Raw genomic sequence first — 19701 nt, forward strand, 5'->3', positions numbered from 1 at the left:
ATCGATCTCTCTCTCTCTCATATCTATCGATCTCTCTCTCTCTCTCTCATATCTATCGATCTCTCTCTCTCTATCGATCTCTCTCTCTCTCTCTATCTATCGATCTCTCTCTCTCTCTCTCTCATATCTATCGATCTCTCTCTCTCTCTCTCTCTTTCTCTCATATCTATCGATCTCTCTCTCTCTCTCTCTCATATCTATCGATCTCTCTCTCTCTCTCTCATATCTATCGATCTCTCTCTCTCTCTCTCTCTCATATCTATCGATCTCTCTCTCTCTCTCTCTCATATCTATCGATCTCTCTCTCTCTCTCTCTCATATCTATCGATCTCTCTCTCTCTCTCTCTCTCATATCTATCGATCTCTCTCTCTCTCTCTCTCATATCTATCGATCTCTCTGTCTCTCTCTCTCTCTCATATCTATCGATCTCTCTGTCTCTCTCTCATATCTATCGATCTCTCTCTCTCTCTCATATCTATCGATCTCTCTGTCTCTCTCTCATATCTATCGATCTCTCTCTCTCATATCTATCGATCTCTCTCTCTCTCATATCTATCGATCTCTCTCTCTCTCATATCTATCGATCGATCTCTCTCTCTCATATCTATCGATCGATCTCTCTCTCTCTCTCTCATATCTATCGATCTCTCTCTCTCTCTCTCTCTCTCTCATATCTATCGATCTCTCTCTCTCTCTCTCTCTCTCTCTCATATCTATCGATCTCTCTCATATCTATCGATCTCTCTCTCTCATATCTATCGATCTCTCTCTCTCTCTCATATCTATCTCTCTCTCTCTCTCTCTCTCTCTCATATCTATCGATCTCTCTCTCTCTCTCTCATATCTATCGATCTCTCTCTCTCTCTCTCTCTCTCATATCTATCGATCTCTCTCTCTCTCATATCTATCGATCTCTCTCTCTCTCTATCTATCGATCTCTCTCTCTCTCTCTATCTATCGATCTCTCTCTCTCTCTCTCTCTCTCATATCTATCGATCTCTCTCTCTCTCTCTCATATCTATCGATCTCTCTCTCTCTCTCTTTCTCTCATATCTATCGATCTCTCTCTCTTTCTCTCATATCTATCGATCTCTCTCTCTCTCTCTCATATCTATCGATCTCTCTCTCTCTCTCTCTCTCATATCTATCGATCTCTCTCTCTCTCTCTCATATCTATCGATCTCTCTCTCTCTCTCATATCTATCGATCTCTCTCTCTCTCTCATATCTATCGATCTCTCTCTCTCTCATATCTATCGATCGATCTCTCTCTCTCATATCTATCGATCGATCTCTCTCTCTCTCTCTCATATCTATCGATCTCTCTCTCTCTCTCTCTCTCTCTCTCTCATATCTATCGATCTCTCTCTCTCTCTCTCTCTCTCTCATATCTATCGATCTCTCTCTCTCATATCTATCGATCTCTCTCTCTCTCTCATATCTATCTCTCTCTCTCTCTCTCTCTCTCTCTCTCATATCTATCGATCTCTCTCTCTCTCTCTCATATCTATCGATCTCTCTCTCTCTCTCATATCTATCGATCTCTCTCTCTCTCTATCTATCGCTCTCTCTCTCTCTCTCTCTATCTATCGATCTCTCTCTCTCTCTCTCTCTCTCATATCTATCGATCTCTCTCTCTCTCTCTCATATCTATCGATCTCTCTCTCTCTCTCTTTCTCTCATATCTATCGATCTCTCTCTCTCTCTCTCATATCTATCGATCTCTCTCTCTCTCTCTCATATCTATCGATCTCTCTCTCTCTCTCTCTCTCATATCTATCGATCTCTCTGTCTCTCTCTCTCTCTCATATCTATCGATCTCTCTCTCTCTCTCATATCTATCGATCTCTCTCTCTCTCTATCTATCGCTCTCTCTCTCTCTCTCTCTATCTATCGATCTCTCTCTCTCTCTCTCTCTCTCTCATATCTATCGATCTCTCTCTCTCTCTCTCATATCTATCGATCTCTCTCTCTCTCTCTTTCTCTCATATCTATCGATCTCTCTCTCTCTCTCTCATATCTATCGATCTCTCTCTCTCTCTCTCTCATATCTATCGATCTCTCTCTCTCTCTCTCTCTCATATCTATCGATCTCTCTGTCTCTCTCTCTCTCTCATATCTATCGATCTCTCTGTCTCTCTCTCATATCTATCGATCTCTCTCTCTCTCTCTCATATCTATCTCTCTCTCTCTCTCTCTCTCTCTCTCTCATATCTATCGATCTCTCTCATATATACCGATCTCTCTCTCTCTCTCATATCTATCGATCTCTCTCTCTCTCTCTCATATCTATCGATCTCTCTCTCTCTCTCTCTCTCTCTCATATCTATCGATCTCTCTCTATCTATCGATCTCTCTCTCTCTCTCTCTCTATCTATCGATCTCTCTCTCTCTCTCTCTCATATCTATCGATCTCTCTCTCTCTCTCTCTATCTATCGATCTCTCTCTCTCTCTCTCTCTCTCTCTCATATCTATCGATCTCTCTCTCTCTCTCATATCTATCGATCTCTCTCTCTCTCTTTCTCTCATATCTATCGATCTCTCTCTCTCTCATATCTATCGATCTCTCTCTCTCTCATATCTATCGATCTCTCTCTCTCTCTCATATCTATCGATCTCTCTCTCTCTCTCATATCTATCGATCTCTCTCTCTCTCTCATATCTATCTGTCTCTCTCTCTCATATCTATCTGTCTCTCTCTCTCTCTCATATCTATCTGTCTCTCTCTCTCTCTCATATCTATCTGTCTCTGTCTCTCTCTCTCATATCTATCTGTCTCTGTCTCTCTCTCTCATATCTATCTGTCTCTGTCTCTCTCTCATATCTATCGATCTCTCTGTCTCTCTCTCATATCTATCGATCTCTCTGTCTCTCTCTCATATCTATCGATCTCTCTGTCTCTCTCTCATATCTATCGATCTCTCTCTCTCTCTCTCTCATATCTATCGATCTCTCTCTCTCTCTCTCTCATATCTATCGATCTCTCTCTCTCTCTCATATCTATCGATCTCTCTCTCTCTCTCTCATATCTATCGATCTCTCTCTCTCTCTCTCATATCTATCGATCTCTCTCTCTCTCTCTCATATCTATCGATCTCTCTCTCTCTCTCATATCTATCGATCTCTCTCTCACTCTCATATCTATCGATCTCTCTCTCACTCTCATATCTATCGATCTCTCTCTCATATCTATCCAGATAAAGAAATAGACAGATTGTGTGTGTGTGTGTGTGTATGTGTGTATATATATATATATATATATATATAATCAGATGCAGATTGCTCATAAACACACACTATATATATATTTATTACACACACACATATATATATAAATATATATAGTGTGTGTTTAAAAGCAATCTGCATCTATATAATATCTCATAATGAACCATTTTAAGTAAGCAAGTTTTACCGAAAAAAGGGGTTATTTATTTGCAGGAGGGGTGTTCTTAAAGGGGTTGTCCCGCGATGACAAGTTAAGTTATACACTTCTGTATGGCCATATACATGCACTTTCTAATATACATCGTGCACGAAATATGTGCCATACAGAGTTATATACTCACCTTCCCTGCGCTGGCGTCCCCGTCTCCATGGTGCCGTCTAATTTCAGCGTCTAATCGCCCGATTAGACGCGCTTGCGCAGAAGGGTCTTCTCCCTTCTGGTCGGTCCGGGCACGAGCGGCGTTCTACGCGGCATCGCGTAGCTCCGCCCCGTCACGTGTGCCGATTCCAGCCAATCAGGAGGCTGGAATCGGCAATGGACCGCACAGAGCCCACGATGCACCATGGGAGAAGACCCGCGGTGCATTGTGGGTGAAGATCCCAGTGGCCATCTTGGAGGAAAAGAAGGAAGAAGTTGCAGAGAGGGGATTCGGGTAAGTAAAATTTTTTTTAAAAAATTTCAACACATCCCTTGGGTTTGTCCTGTGCTGAACGGGGGGGCCTATTAAAAAAAAAAAAAAAAAACGTTTCGGCGCATGACAACCCCTTTAACTATTTTGGGGGCTGCCTTTGATGCTTACATCCTTTTCCAGCACAGTGTGGGATTCTGTCTGGGGGTTCTATCACAGCTGCAGAAAACAGCATTGTGCCAGAAACCCTGAACAGAACCATTCACTGTCATTACTGAAACAGACAACACATTTTGGATTCCTTTTTGACAAGTTTTTTGTTCATTTCTGTTATTTTTTGAGTATAGATCAGTGTATTAGACAACATCATCCTACACTCCAAAGAGTATCATAAGAAAGCAGCAAAGACCCCACGCCACTTCTTATAGTCTGCTTCTAGAGATGGATTCATATTCCAACAAGCAGTGTACAGTAAGGTAGAGCGACCCTTTGGTTTTAAGACAGAACTCTGTTTCAGAAATGGGGGGGACAGATGCACCAGTTCTGAATCCAATTTACAGCCGTCCAAGATGTCCCATGAAATCTTCAGGCTACCTAATCCCCACCTGCTCTCCACTTGGCCAGATCTGCTCACATGGTCAGCACTGGCCAATGAGAGAGTAGTGAACAGTGTGTATTAGATATTTAGAAAATTGATGCAACGATCTTGGCCAGCTGAAAACAGGGCCCCGAAGCAGCGAATTCGATGGGTGGCAGAGAAGAACAACAGCAAGTAGTATACCCCCCTTTGGTCAAGACAGAAAAAAGAAGAAAGCTTCTCCCACAAAACTAAGGTATTTTTATAGCTATTTAGTCTTTAAACAAATAGTTTTGATTGACAGAATTTAGGAGAAAAAAATTATAAAATCCCATCAGTCTTTAAGGCCAAGATTTGTAAAAGGGTTAATTAAGGAATAAGATCATGGCGTTATGAGCAGTTATTTCACATATTAGGGATACTGCACCTTTATATGCATCAAAAACTGCATGTGTGTTTCCATCCTTGCTGTTCTACAAAGCTTCGTAAAGAATTTCTGAATGTTTCTTTCCATTCCCCATCCTCTTAACAAAAAATGTAATACAACACATTATACAGTATGTACCCCAGAGTGATGCCATTAAAAAATGCAACTTAGTCCAAAAAATACAAGTCGACATACAGCTGTTAACGACTTATGGCTCTTACAATGCGATGATGAAAATCACTTGGTCCTTAAAGGGGTTGTCCCGCGGCAGCAAGTGGGGTTATACACTTCTGTATGGCCATATTAATGCACTTTGTAATATACATCGTGCATTAAATATGAGCCATACAGAAGTTATTCACTTACCTGCTCCGTTGCTAGCGCCCCCGTCGCCATGGCTCCGTCTAATTTCGGTGTCTTCTTGCTTTTTTAGACACGCTTGCCCAGATGGGTCTTCTCCCTTCGGCTCGGAAGCAGCGGCGATTTGGCTCCGCCCCTTGTACGCGTCATCACGTAGCTCCGCCCCCGTCACATGTGCCGATTCCAGCCAATCAGGAGGCTGGAATCGGCACATGTGATGGGGCGGAGCTATGCGATGACGCGTACAAGGGGGCGAAGCCAAATCGCCGCTGCTTCCGAGCCAAAGGGAGAAGACCCATCTGCGCAAGCGCGTCTAAAAAAGCAAGAAGACACCGAAATTAGACGGAGCCATGGCGACGGGGGCGCTAGCAACGGAGCAGGTAAGTGAATAACTTCTGTATGGCTCATATTTAATGCACGATGTATATTACAAAGTGCATTAATATGGCCATACAGAAGTGTATAACCCCACTTGCTTTCGCAAGACAACCCCTTTCAAGGGGTTGTCTCGTGGCAAACCTCAAAATTTTACCTTACCCCATTCCCCCTGTCACCCCCCTGGCATAAAATAGCAAATTAAAGCGGTTTTAAACCGCTTGCTACTCACCGATCCGACGAAATAAGGACTTTAAAAAATCTTCTCCCTAAGATGGCCGCCGGTCTTCTCCCATGGTGCACCGCAGGTCTTCTCCCATGGTGCACCGCGGGTCTTCTCCCATGGTGCACCATGGGCTCTGTGCGTTCCATTGCCGATTCCAGCCTCCTGATTGGCTGGAATCGGCACACGTGACGGGGCGGAGCTACGATGACGACGCCGTGACCAGCTCTCCGGCACGAGCGGCCCCATTCACCAGGCAGAAGACCGCACAGCGCAAGCGCGTCTAAAAAAGCAAGAAGCCAGCGAAATTAGACGGAGCCATGGAGACGGGGACGCCAGCAACGGAGCAGGTAAGTGAATAACTTCTGTATGGCTCATAATTAATGCACGATGTACATTACAAAGTGCATTAATATGGCCATACAGAAGTGTATAACCCAACTTGCTGCCACGAGACAACCCCTTTAAGGCTCAAAATAGGCTTGTCACTAAGGGGATAAAGGAAGGACCTCTACTACTTCTTTCTGCTGGATTCACTTCTGCCTTTGGTTTGAAAACTGCATGTGTGTTTCCAGCCTAATAGGAATGTTAAAAAATTTTCTGTTACAAACTTACAAAATCCATTTTTAATTTCAACAGAAAATCGCACTAAGAACTCTGACTTCATGTTATCAGTAAGTTATAAAGTAGAAGATGAAGATATCCAGCAGCACTCTACAGGAGGAAACCTCATTACCCTTACTGTAAATCAAGGATTTCACAGTACAGGTCTATTGTATAATCCTCCTAATCATGAAGAACTTTCTCCTAGCCAATCGCAGAATGTTACCACAAATGTGGGTCAGGAAGGAGTGAAGAGGTTTCATTGTGGTGAATGTGGAAAACAGTTTACAAGAAGATCGGGTCTTTATATGCACAGAAGAATTCATACAGGAGAGAAGCCATTTTCATGTTCAGAATGTGAAAAATGCTTTACATTTAAAACCAGTCTTGTTGCACATGAGAGAAGTCACACAGGGGCGAAGCCAGTAAAAAAGAGTAAAAGGGTTCAATGTGGTGAATGTGGAAAACAGTTTACAAACAGCTTACATCTTCTTACACATGCACGAATTCATAGAGGAGAAAAACCATACTCCTGTTCAGAATGTGGAAAATGCTTTACAGGTAAGTCAGCTCTTAGTCAACATACAAGAATTCATACAGGAGAGAAGCCCTTTTCATGTTCAGAATGTGGAAAATGCTTTACGTTTAAATCAAGTCTTGTTGCACATGAGCGAAGTCACACAGGGGAGAAGCCAGTTAAAAAGGGTAAAAGATTTCAATGTGGTGAATGTGGCAAACAGTTTACAAGTAGCTTACATCTTTTAACACACACACGAATTCACACAGGAGAGAAACCATACTCCTGTTCAGAATGTGGGAAATGCTTTACAGATAAATCGGCCCTTAGTCAACATACAAGAATTCACACAGGGGAGAAACCATTTTCATGTTCCGAATGTGGAAAATGCTTTACATTTAAATCAGTACTTGTTAGACATGAGCGAAGTCACACAGGAGAGAAGCCGTATTCATGTGCAGAATGTGGGAAATGTTTTACATATAAATCAGATCTTGTTATACATGAGAGAATTCACACAGGGAAGAAGCCGTATTCATGCTCAGAATGCGGGAAATATTTTACAAACAAATCAAATCTTGTAAAACATATGAGGACTCACACAGAAGATAAATCATTTACATGTTCATTTTGTGGGAAATGCTTTAAGAAAAAATCACATCTTGTTATGCATGAGAAAAGTCACATAGGGGAGAAGCCATTTTCATGTTCTGAATGTGGGAAATGTTTTACAAACAAATCAAATCTTGCTACACATGAGAGAATGCACACAGGGGAAAAGCTGTACACATGTTCATTATGTGGGAAATGTTGTATAAATAAGTCACATCTTGTCAGGCATGAGAGAAGTCACACAGGAGAGAAGCCATTTTCATGTTCTGAATGTGGGAAATGTTTTGCAAAAAAATGTAATCTTGTTATACATGAGAGAATTCATACAGGGGAGAAGCCGTATTCATGTTTGAAATGTGGAAAATGCTTCATAAATAAACTAAACCTTGTTCTACATGAGAGAAGTCATACAGAGGAGAAGCTATTTTCATGTTCAGAATGTGGGAAATGCTGTAAAAATAAAGCAAATCTAGTCACACATCAGAGAATTCACAGAGAAAGGAAGTCGTTTTCATGTTCAGAATGTGGAAAATGTTTTACTTGTAAGCCAAGTCTTAATCAGCATAAAAGAATTCACTTGGGGAAAAAGCTGTTTTCATGTTCAGAATGTGGAAAATGCTTTATGTTTAAATCAAGTCTTGTTAGACATAAAAGAATTCACACAGGAGAAACACCGTATCCATGTTCAGAATGTGGAATCTGCTTTAGATTTAAATCAAGTCTTGCTATACATAAGAGAATTCACACGGGTGAGAATCCATATTCATGTTCAGTATGTGGGAAGTGCTTTACAAAAAAATCAAGTCTTGTGACCCATGAAAGAATTCACACAGGAGAGAGGCTTCATTCATGTTCAGTATGTGGGAAAAGCTTTACAAAAAAATCAAGTCTTGTGACCCATGAAAGAATTCACACTGGGGAGAGGCTGCATTCATGTTCAGAATGTGGAAAAAGCTTTACAGATAAATCAGTTCTTCTTAAACACAAGAAAATTCATACAGGAGAAAAGCCATTTCCATGTTTGCTTTGTGGGAAATGCTTTACAGATAAATCGCATCTTGTTAGGCATGAGCGAAGTCACACAGGAGAGAAGCCCTTTCCATGTGCTGAATGTGGAAAATGCTTTACAAGCAAATCACATCTTGTTAGACACAAGAGAAGTCACGCAGAAGAGAAATCATATTCTTGTTCTGAATGTGGGAAATGTTTTACGAAAAAGTCAAATCTCGTTACACATGAGAGAATTCACACAGGAGAGATGCCATATTCATGCTCTGAATGTGGAAAATGTTGTATAAATAAGTCCCATCTTGTTAGACATGAGAGAATTCATACAGGAGAGAAGCCATTTTCATGTACAGAATGTGGCAAGTGTTTTACAAAACAATCCAATCTTGTCATACATGAGAGAATTCACACAGGGGAGAAGCCGTATTCATGTTTAGAATGTGGGAAATGCTTTATAAATAAAATAAACCTTGTCGTACATCAGAGAATTCACACAGGAGAGAAGCCATTTTCATGTTCACTGTGTGGGAAATGCTTTAAAGATAAATCAAGTCTTGTTATACATGAGAGAAGTCACACACGGGAGGTTTCATGTTCAGCATGTGGAAAATGTTTTAAAGGTAAATCTAGTCTTGTTATACACGAGAGAAGTCACACAGGGGAGAAGCCGTATTCATGTTCTGGATGTGGAAAATGTTTTACAAGTAAATCAAATCTTGTCAAACATGAGAGAATACACACAGGAGAGAAGCCGTATTCATGTTCATTATGTGGGAAGTGCTTTTCAGATAAATCAAGTTATATTAAACATGAAAGAAATCACACAGGAGAAAAGTCGTTTTGATATTTTATATGTGGAAAATGTTTTACAAGAGAGAGATTTGAGAATTCACATTGAGAAGAAACCACATTCAAAAAATAGTCTGGAATGCGGGAAATATTATAAGGGACCCAATTTTTTTTTTTTTTTTTAAACCTTACTCAATTTTGTCTGAAAAATCCACGTGCCATTAACAAACAATAACATTTTTTTTAAAGAATCTATTAGAAAACCACAATGGTCCTCTTGTCTGCATCATCTGACTTTGCTCTAGCCACGTCCTAATCATTTGTACTGAATGTAGAGCATCGGACTCTAACTTTATGTCTGTGAGGTGCTGCTAAATATACTGATGTTCACATGTTAAGATAAAAAAAAACAAATTAAAAAATCATGAAGTGTCTGCGTTTGTACTTGACCATAGTTGCAAACTTGCACTGCAAACTATATAAACCTGTAATATTGAAGGGTGGGGCAGTGATTGTACCGTTCCTTTTCTGACAAAGTTGCACAATGATGTAATCCTGCTCTGAACATTATGTATAACGTTGTTGTGATGTGACAGATTGTTCTGTTTTAATAAAGAGCTTTTTCTTCACTGAATTATTTTTGTTATACTTGATATTTTGTGAACTGACGTAAAAGGATTCATTGGTGTGTCTCTGATGGCCAGTCAATAATGTAATATCATATGGGGGAGAGTAGCCCCCTTGATCACAGGACATGGTGTTGTGTCACCTTGTAAACGTAGAGCGGCAGCCGGCCTTAGTCTCAGAAAACTTGTCAATCATGCTCTGAATATCAGGCTTCTTGGTCTTTTGTTTTCAATACTCAACAGAGCTATCTGACTCAGTCTTTGTTGAGACCTTGTGCTCCTCAGATAATTTTTGATCAGCTTTTAACTTTGAAACTGATCGTTCTGCTGATACTGTTACTGGCAGTGTAAGAAACAGTAAAAATGCTATGCAGACATCAGGAAGAGTAGACAACAAGACAGAGTTCTCCACCAACAGGAGAGTGGCTAGATCTCTTATAGAGGATGCTCTTTTGATATCTTCCAGAAGTGCAGAGCGAAAGCTTAACAACTGACCAGGAAAATCATTGGATGAGTCATCCTGGTAAAACTGTTGGAAGTTGGTTGCTTCTTTGAATACTGCATCATATGAAGCACAGCTCATACATGTAATGACTAGAGATGAGCGAGCGTACTCGGCCATGCCCCTTTTTCGCCTGAGCTCCGCGATTTTCGAGTACTTCCGTACTCAGGGGGGAGGGGGGGGGAAGATTCGGGGGAAGTACTTGAAAATCGCGGTGCTCGATCGAGTAATTACTCGAAACGAGTAGGTTCGCTCATCTCTAGTAAAGACGCTAGAAAGAATAGAAGTGGAGCGCAACAAGGAAAAAGGGGCAAAACACCATCTTAAAAAATGGAAACATTTTCTGATATCACATTTCTCAGATTCTGAGATTTCGGCTCTAGTTGCTCCTTTCAAATACACCAAATGGTATCTAATAGAGGAATTGAAAGGAACATTAGGGAGACTAGCGGGACGAGAGAGAAGCTAATCTTCCCAAAGAGAACTGACAGATCTGCAAGAAAATCGCAAGGATCTGACAAACCACAACACGACGGAGGCAAATTGATATGATAGATCATCAGCATTATCTCCCCCCCAGCCCATATTTCTCCCAATCAACTATGCTCCCCCACAATAGTTTCAGGGAAAGAAAAACTTCCTTTTTTTATATTGTTTGGAAATGATTAGCTATATGAATATGTACAATACGAGTACGCTCCATCTATGTTTATTTTCTTTGTTTTTAATTTAATACAAACAGCTGATTTAGTATCCATATGTTACACATGGTATATACTATGTAAAACAACAAGCGTAATGTCAATGTTCTTGTACTATTTTTCTTGAAAAACATGCAAAATCAACAAATAAAGAGAAGTTTGAAAAAAAAAAAAAGATTCTGCTGACAGTGTTGCTGGCTCAAGAATTCTGAACCTTCGCACAACTGTGTTCATGCCAGTAAATCGGCTATGCAGCTGATTTATAGCTATATCCAAACATCTGTAAAAGACTTTCTTCTGGGTCCTGTGGTCTTTCATCCACACATAGCTCATCAAAGGGTCGCTTGACTCTCTTCACTCTCTTATTTTCAAACTTTGCTTGGATGCCCCATTTTTCTGCAAGACTTACTGCTGTTTTAAGTCTTTCTTCTGGGTCCTGTAGTCTTTCATCCACACATAGCTCATCAAAGGGTCGCTTGACTCTCTTCACTCTCTTATTTTCAAACTTTGCTTGGATGCCCCATTTTTCTGCAAGACTTACTGCTGTTTTTCTAGCCTCGTGATAATGATTTCTGAAGTTACTGAGGACTTCACTAGCATTGTGTATTAGTTTGGTCGCATTTGAGAGATCCATGTTTTTGGACTGCAGAACTTAAGAAACTGAATTGACATTTTCTAAAATCTTGGCTTGCAGGACAATTATAAAAATAAACTGGAAAGATCCCAGTTTAGTTTTCAACACACTGGCCTCATCTCTCTCTTTTGCCTTGGTAGAAAGAATTGTAATTTTAGACAAAGCCTGTAAGATGTCCTGAAACCTGAACCGTAGGGCGAGCATGGAGTCATATGGAGATGCCAATCTGGTTGGGCAAAGTTGTTTAAGAGTTATGGCCTGCGTATACCCTGGACTGCGAGAGTAACAAACAGAGAAGTCCTGACTCCTATAAGACCCAATATATCACTAGAGGGCAGGATGACCGGGCTCAGACGCACGGAGGGCAAGATGGCCGGGCTCAGACGCACGGAGGGCAAGATGACCGGGCTCAGACGCACGGAGGGCAAGATGACCGGGCTCAGAAGCACGGAGGGCCAGATGACCGGGCTCAGACGCACGGAGGGCCAGATGACCGGGCTCAGACGCACGGAGGGCCAGATGACCGGGCTCAGACGCACGGAGGGCAAGATGACCGGGCTCAGACGCACGGAGGGCAAGATGACCGGGCTCAGATGCACGGAGGGCAAGATGACCGGGCTCAGATGCACGGAGGGCAAGATGACCGGGCTCAGACGCACGGAGGGCAAGATGACCGGGCTCAGACGCACGGAGGGCCAGATGACCGGGCTCAGACGCACGGAGGGCCAGATGACCGGGCTCAGACGCACGGAGGGCCAGATGACCGGGCTCAGACGCACCGAGGGCGAGATGACCGGGCTCAGACGCACCGAGGGCGAGATGACCGGGCTCAGACGCACCGAGGGCGAGATGACCGGGCTCAGACGCACCGAGGGCGAGATGACCGGGCTCAGACGCACCGAGGGCGAGATGACCGGGCTCAGACGCACCGAGGGCGAGATGACCGGGCTCAGACGCACCGAGGGCGAGATGACCGGGCTCAGACGCACGGAGGGCGAGATGACCGGGCTCAGACGCACGGAGGGCGAGATGACCAGGCTCAGACGCACGGAGGGCGAGATGACCAGGCTCAGACGCACAGAGGGCGAGATGACCGGGCTCAGACGCACAGAGGGCGAGATGACCGGGCTCAGACGCACAGAGGGCGAGATGACCGGGCTCAGACGCACAGACGGCGAGATGACTGGGCTCAGACGCGCGGACGGCGAGATGACCGGGCTCAGATGCGCGGACGGCGAGATGACCGGGCTCAGACGCGCGGACGGTGAGATGACCGGGCTCAGACGCACGGACGGCGAGATGACCGGGCTCAGACGCACGGAGGGCAAGATGACCGGGCTCAGACGCACGGAGGGCAAGATGACCAGGCTCAGACGCACAGAGGGCAAGATTCTGAGGTAAAGGACACTAAAAATGCCCATCTCTTCACGCTGTCACCAAAAAATCTGTACAATGACTGTACCATGTCAAAGAAATCTGAAATTTCACTTATATTTGATACTGCATCCTGCAAAACTCAATTAAGGTTATGGGCTGCACAATGTACATAAAGGGCATTCTTTTCGTTGCTGACAATACGAGCTTGAACACCTGTGTAAATGCCACACATAGTGGCAGCTCCATCATAGCCCTGGCCTCGGCACTTTGATAGGTCCAGGCCTTTTTTTTCCACCAATTCAGTTATACTATTTTGAAGGCCAGCAGCTGATGGATCTTCAATAGATTTAACCCTAAAAAGGCTTCCTCTATTTTAATACTAGTGGCCCTTAGGTTTATGTCTCTCCCAATCACTACGTACCTAAAGATTTTACTTAGTTGGTCAACTTCCCCCGTCTTGGATTGTATCTAGAGATGAGCGAGTATACTCACTACAGGCAATTGCTCAAGCGAGTATTGCCTTTAGCGGGTACCTGCCCGCTCGAGACTGAAGGTTTGGGTGCCGGCGGCGAGCAGGGAGCTGGGAGGGAAAGCGGGGAGGAACGGAGGGGAGATCTCTCTCTGCCTCTCTCCCCCCTGCTCCTTCCAGCCGACTGCCGCTACTCACCGCGCCCCCGCGCCGGCACCCGAACCTTCAGTCTCGAGCGGGCAGGTACTCGCTAAAGGCAATGCTCGCTCGAGCAATTGCCTTTAGCGAGTATACTTGCTCATCTCTAGTTGTATCCATTATTAAAGAATAGAACTGTGACTTTTGGATTTCAGAGATCTCCTCTTCTACTTTGCTTGCCAGAAGACTTATCAGTTCATTTTGTATATTTGGACTAAGATATTTTACTGTTCCTTGAGGTCGCTGTAAAAGTTCTCTTAATACGGGATCATATTCTGCAAGTAATTGAATTATGGTGAGAAAATTTCCATTGTTTACCTCACCTATCTTCTCCCTATGTCCACGAAAAGCAAGGTTGGACATAGCCATTGTTAGTGTTACATTAACAATCCTATGTAAGGCCTGTCTCCAAAATAAACTTTCTCTTCTTACATTTCTCTCACTTTCCTTATCTATCATTTTATTACGTCTCTGTTGATCGCAAACTATACAGGTAGCCGGCTCAAGGTTGACCCATCCTTCCGAGGTCGGTAAAATGAGAACCCAACTTGGTGGGGGGTAATAAGTAATTATTACCTGAAAGCGCTGCGGAATAAGTTGGCGCTATACAAATACCAAGATTTATTTATTGGTTATCCCAAATCCTCCAGCTTCTGGATGTTGAGGTTGATTTCTAAATATGCAGCAGTGCTTTGGGGGAAAAAAGACATGCCATGTAATTCTTATTTAGTTTTTTTTGACTCATCCTCAAAGTTCTAAATGAGGTATTTACCTAATAAACTAATGGTTAGTTCTAAAACACGAGGTTTTAATTTTTTTTTTAATATTCTATTCATGCCATTTTATTTTAACCCTTTTCTCTGTAAGCACTGCCTCTTATTGTATTAAAATGTGAAAATTTATGCCAGTCCTTGTACACTCTGAACTTATAGCCTCAAAATCACAATAACAGTGTGTAAAGCTGAAAAAAAGACATATGTCCATCCAGTTCAGCCTATTACTCCCCAACGTTGATCCACAAAAAGGCAAACAAACAACCCACAAGGCAGAAGTCCAAAAATTCCTTCCTGACTACAATCTGGCAATCAGTTTAGTTTGGGCACTGATGACTGCTGTGTTCGTGTCTGGAGACCTCGTGGTGAACGCCTCAATTCAGACCGCACTGCTGGTGTGATAGTATGGGGGGCCATCGCATACCTTAAATCAATGGCAGTTGTGACCCTGGACCACTTCTCTGGGTGAGGAGAGCAGCAGGGCACGGTGCTGTGCCATGCGTCCCCACTCCTCCTCCATGGCTTCCTCTCCAACTCGTACTGTCGGCTGGACTGCACTAATCACGTAGCTGACAGTGCGACCTGAATGTACTTTTATATATGGCAGAGGGCGGCCTCTGGGCCCCATGAAGAGTAGGGGTCCGGTCACCGTTGCGACCGTTGATGGTACGCCTATGGTTGTAGCTTGTGGGCATGCTCTGTGACCTGTTCAGAAGTCACGCTGCAGGGAGGGGGAGAAGGTAGGATGTGACATTCATCTCTTGTCAATAATGTAATCCTGTGTTATCCGGTTATTAAAAAAATATGAACACCATTGAGAACATGGATCATTATTAACCCCTTAATGATGGCACATACACCTTTTTATTGCAGTCATTAACCACTTCCCGCTCCAGGGCATAAGTTTATGTCCTGGCAACAGGGTACTTCCTGGAACAGGGTGTAAACTTATGTCCTGGGGATAGCGCGAGATCATAAGTGATCTCGCACTATCCCGCACCGGGAGCCGTCAGTCATAGCCGGCCTCCCACTGCAATAACGAGGGGGCATCGGAGATGCGCCCCCCGCTGTTAATATACATGTACCCAAAAATGGCACCAATAAAAACTACAGTTCCCCACGCAAAAAACAAGCCCTTATACGGCCGGGGCGACAGGAAGGTAAAAAAGTTATGACTTTTGAAAAATTGAGATGAAAATCCACCAAAAATCGTTGCGTCCTTAAGCCCAAAATAGGCCATGTCCTTAAGGGGTTAAGGGACCTTATTTTGATGCGTGCACCATTTTACAGCACTACATCAGAAGCGTATGTACCCCAAAATTATACCATTAACCCCTTCCCTCCCCATGACGTAAGGGTACGTCATGGGAGCGGGGTACTTCCCACAAAATGAGGTACCCTTACGTCACAGAAGTCCTGCCATGCCTTATCGTAGAGATCATCAGTGCTGTGCCTTAAGTCCCTCAGAGGGACATAGATAGTATAAAAAAAGCTAATAAAAATGTCCAAGAAAGAAAAATGTACAGAAAAAATGTAAAAAAAAACCTTTTTTGTGCTTTTTCTCATACTAGCATAAAAAAAGGTAAAACAATTAAAATGGCACATATTTGGTATTGACTAGAGATGAGCGAACGTACTCGTCCGAGCTTGATACTCGTTCGAGTATTAGCGTGTTCGAGATGCTCGTTACTCGTAACGAGTACCACGCGATGTTCGGGTTACTTTCACTTTCCTCTCTGAGACGTTAGCGCGCTTTTCTGGCCAATTGAAAGACAGGGAAGGCATTACAACTTCCCCCTGCGACGTTCAAGCCCTATACCACCCCCCTGCAGTGAGTGGCTGGCGAGATCAGGTGTCACCCGAGTATATAAATCGGCCCCTCCCGCGGCTCGCCTCAGATGCGTTGTGAGATAGCTGAGGGACAGTGCTATCGTGTTGGAGCTGCTGTAGGGAGAGCGTTAGGAGTGAGTGTAGGCTTCAAGAACCCCAACGGTCCTTCTTAGGGCCACATCTAACCGTGTGCAGTAGTGTGGAGGCTGCTTTTAGCAGTGTTGCGCTTTTTTTTTTTTTTTGGTATATCGGCCGTGCAGAGCATTGCGCCCTGCAGTAATACTCCAGGGAGAGAATTGTGTAGGCAGGGCCAGAAGACATATATTATTGATTGAATATACGCAGTGGTCCTTTAGAAAAAAATATTTGAAAAAAAACTATTTGGCCTGCCTGTCACTCTGCTCAGTGTTCTGGGTCTGTGTCTGCTGGGGGTAGTAGTTCTCCAAATAAATACGCAGCCAGCTAAGTGTTACAGAAGGCTTGCGCCAAATTATTTCCTGGCTCTGAAATCACCGGTCTGTTGCAGTTAATAACAGTGCAACACTGCAGTTCCGTCACACAGTCTAGGGAGAGAATTGTGTAGGCAGGGACAGAAGACATATACTATTGATTGAATATACGCAGTGGTCCTTTAGAAAAAAATATTTGAAAAAAAACTATTTGGCCTGCCTGTCACTCTGCTCAGTGTTCTGGGTCCGTGTGTGCTGGGGGTAGTAGTTCTCCAAATAAATACGCAGCCAGCTAAGTGTTACAGCAGGCTTGCGGCAAATTATTTCCTGGCGTTCCGTAAGCGAACTCAGCCTCCAACCACAGGCCAATAAGCGGCACATTTAATTACAGTGTTGTGTTTCTGCATTCCTGGTAATACAGCATGCTGAGGGGTAGGGGTAGGCCTAGAGGACGTGGGCGCGGCCGAGGACGCGGAGGCCCTAGTCCGGGTGTGGGCACAGGCCGAGCTCCTGATCCAGGTGTATCGCAGCCGACTGCTGCGGGATTAGGAGAGAGGCACGTTTCTGGCGTCCCCACATTCATAGCACATTTAATGGGTCCACGCGGTAGACCCTTATTAGAAAATGAGCAGTGTGAGCAGGTCCTGTCGTGGATGGCAGAAAGTGCTTCCAGCAACCTATCGTCCACCCAGAGTTCTGCGCCGTCCACTGCTGCAACTCAGAATCCTCTGGCTGCTGCTCCTCCTTCCTCCCAGCCTCCTCACTCCATGAAAATGAGACATTCTGAGGAGCAGGCAGACTCCCAGGAACTGTTCTCGGGCCCCTGCTCAGATTGGGCAGCAGTGGTTCCTCTCCCACCAGAGGAGTTTATCGTGACTGATGCCCAACCATTGCAAAGTTCCCGGGGTCCGGGGGATGAGGCTGGGGACTTCCGGCAACTGTCTCAAGACCTTTCAGTGGGTGAGGAGGCCGATGACGATGAGACACAGTTGTCTATCAGTGAGGTAGTAGTAAGGGCATTAAGTCCGAGGGAGGAGCGCACCGAGGAGTCTGAGGAAGAGCAGCAGAACAATGAGGTGACTGACCCCACCTGGTTTGCTACGCCTACTGAGGACAGGTCTTCAGAGGGGGAGGCAAGGGCAGCAGCAGGGCAGGTTGCAAGAGGCAGTGCGGTGGCCAGGGGTAGAGGCAGGGCCAGACAGAATAATCCACCAACTGTTTCCCAAAGCGCACCCTCGCGCCATGCCACCCTGCAGAGGACGAGGTGCTCAAAGGTCTGGCAGTTTTTCACTGAGAGTGCAGACGACCAACGAACAGTGGTGTGCAACCTTTGTCGCGCCAAGATCAGCCGGGGAGCCACCACCACCAGCCTCACCACCACCAGCATGCGCAGACATATGATGGCCAAGCACCCCACAAGGTGGGACGAAGGCCGTTCACTGCCTCCGGTTTGCACCGCTGCCTCTCCCCCTGTGCCCCAACCTGCCACTGAGATCCAACCCCGCTCTGAGGACACAGGCACTACCGTCTCCTGGCCTGCACCCACACCCACACCTCCGCTGTCCTCGGCCCCATCCAGCAATGTCTGTCAGCGCAGCGTCCAGCCGTTGCTAGCGCAAGTGTTGGAGCGCAAGCGCAAGTACGCCGCCACGCACCCGCACGCTCAAGCGTTAAACGTGCACGCAGCCAAATTTATCAGCCTGGAGATGCTGCCGTATAGGGTTGTGGAAACGGAGTCCTTCAAAAGTATGATGGCGGCGGCGGCCCCGCGCTACTCAGTTCCCAGTCGCCACTACTTTTCCCGATGTGCCGTCCCAGCCCTGCACGACCACGTCTCCCACAACATTGTACGCGCCCTCACCAACGCGGTTACTGCCAAGGTCCACTTAACAACGGACACGTGGACAAGCACAGGCGGGCAGGGCCACTATATCTCCCTGACGGCACATTGGGTGAATTTAGTGGAGGCTGGGACAGAGTCAGAGCCTGGGACCGCTCACGTCCTACCCACCCCCAGAATTGCGGGCCACAGCTCGGTGGTGGTATCTGCGGCGGCATATGCTTCCTCCACTAAACCACCCTCCTCCTCCGCAACCTCTGTCTCGCAATCAAGATGTGTCAGCAGCAGCAGCACGTCGCCAGCAGTCGGTGTCGCGCGGCGTGGCAGCACAGCGGTGGGCAAGCGTCAGCAGGCCATGCTGAAACTACTCAGCTTAGGAGATAAGAGGCACATGGCCCACGAACTGCTGCAGGGTCTGACAGAGCAGACCGACCGCTGGCTTGCGCCGCTGAGCCTCCAACCGGGCATGGTCGTGTGTGACAACGGCCGTAACCTGGTGGCGGCTCTGCAGCTCGGCAGCCTCACGCACGTGCCATGCCTGGCCCACGTCTTTAATTTGGTGGTTCAGCGCTTTCTGAAAAGCTACCCTCGCTTGTCAGACCTGCTCGGAAAGGTGCGCCGGCTCTGCGCACATTTCCGCAAGTCCCACACGGACGCTGCCACCCTGCGCACCCTGCAACATCGGTTTAATCTGCCAGTGCACCGACTGCTGTGCGACGTGCCCACACGGTGGAACTCTACGCTCCACATGTTGGCCAGGCTCTATGAGCAGCGTAGAGCTATAGTGGAATACCAACCCCAAATGGGCAGCGCAGTGGGAGTCAGCCTCCTCAATTATTTTCAGAAGAGTGGGCCTGGTTGGCAGACATCTGCCAGGTCCTTGGAAAGTTTGAGGAGTCTACCCAGGTGGTGAGTGGCGATGCTGCAATCATTAGCGTCACCATTCCTCTGCT

The 19701-nt window shown here is 45.3% G+C and overlaps 1 pseudogene; it reads left to right on the top strand.

Moving 5' to 3' along the window:
• Window positions 1-19701, top strand: part of LOC136578559 (zinc finger protein 850-like) — a 189446-nt pseudogene that overhangs the window by 138408 nt on the left and 31337 nt on the right.

Source organism: Eleutherodactylus coqui, chromosome 9, assembly GCF_035609145.1.
Source record: "Eleutherodactylus coqui strain aEleCoq1 chromosome 9, aEleCoq1.hap1, whole genome shotgun sequence".
Taxonomy (NCBI): domain Eukaryota; kingdom Metazoa; phylum Chordata; class Amphibia; order Anura; family Eleutherodactylidae; genus Eleutherodactylus; species Eleutherodactylus coqui.